The 849-nt window shown below is 33.8% G+C and overlaps 1 non-coding gene across 1 annotated transcript; it reads left to right on the top strand.

The window, feature by feature from the left end:
- The first annotated feature begins 449 nt into the window (after positions 1 to 449).
- LOC122125954 lies at positions 450 to 556 on the top strand. Its single transcript, XR_006150814.1, has one exon. It is a non-coding gene; the product is annotated as a U6 spliceosomal RNA (small nuclear RNA).
- The last annotated feature ends 293 nt before the right edge of the window (positions 557 to 849 follow it).

Below are 849 nucleotides of genomic sequence, written 5' to 3'. Positions count from 1 at the left end.
CTTGGCAACTTCTCATTAGTAATGTTTCTATAAACTCTGAAATATACATACATAGTAGCATATGTCTGTTAACATAAATCTTAAATACTTTATCGAAAAGTTTTATTACCTGCCAAACAGTCCTAGTTTTAGCATATATAAGCAAATTCCCAAAATTAAATATATTTAAACCATTAAAACTTTTAACAAAACTTAACACTTGCTGCAGTGTTCATTATCACAGGTGCCTTGTATAGAATAATTGAATTCCTCCACCTGCACATCTCTTGAACAATAAATATCTGGAATTATTTTGTTTTTGACATGTCATTCTTGACTTTATTCTTAAATGTGTGCTTATGTAAGAAGTACATGGCTCTAAAATTTCATGAAAATTGTTTTAAACTTACTTTTTGTTGAATTGTCTAGTTTAAGAAAATCAATTACACTTTATGTATAAAACATGTTCTATGCTCTATTCAGCATCACGTACTCTAACATTGGAACGATACAGAGAAGATTTGAATGGCCCCTGTGCAAGTATGACAGGCAAATTCCTGTACCATTCCATACTTTTACAACAACAGATGCTGGAGGGTATGTGACCACAAGGGAACTGTACTGCACTCTTGGTGGGAGTGTAAACTTGTTCAACCACTTTGGAAAGTAGTATGGAGGTTCCTCAAAAGACTCCACATAGAACTCCCCTATGACACAGCAATCCCACTTTTGGGCATTTACCCAAAAGATCACAAACAAGACGGTACTAAAACTACCAGCACAATTATATTTATTGCAGTATTGTTTAAGATAGCTAAGATATAAGACCAACCCCGATGCCCCTCATCAGATAAATAGATCAAGAAAATG

The sequence above is a fragment of the Dipodomys spectabilis genome, unplaced genomic scaffold, assembly GCF_019054845.1.
Source record: "Dipodomys spectabilis isolate Male_0828 unplaced genomic scaffold, ASM1905484v1 ptg000268l, whole genome shotgun sequence".
In the NCBI taxonomy this organism is placed as follows: Eukaryota; Metazoa; Chordata; class Mammalia; order Rodentia; family Heteromyidae; genus Dipodomys; species Dipodomys spectabilis.
The sequence above is the reverse complement of the archived record's forward strand: the minus strand, read 5'-3'. Positions and strand labels throughout refer to the sequence as shown.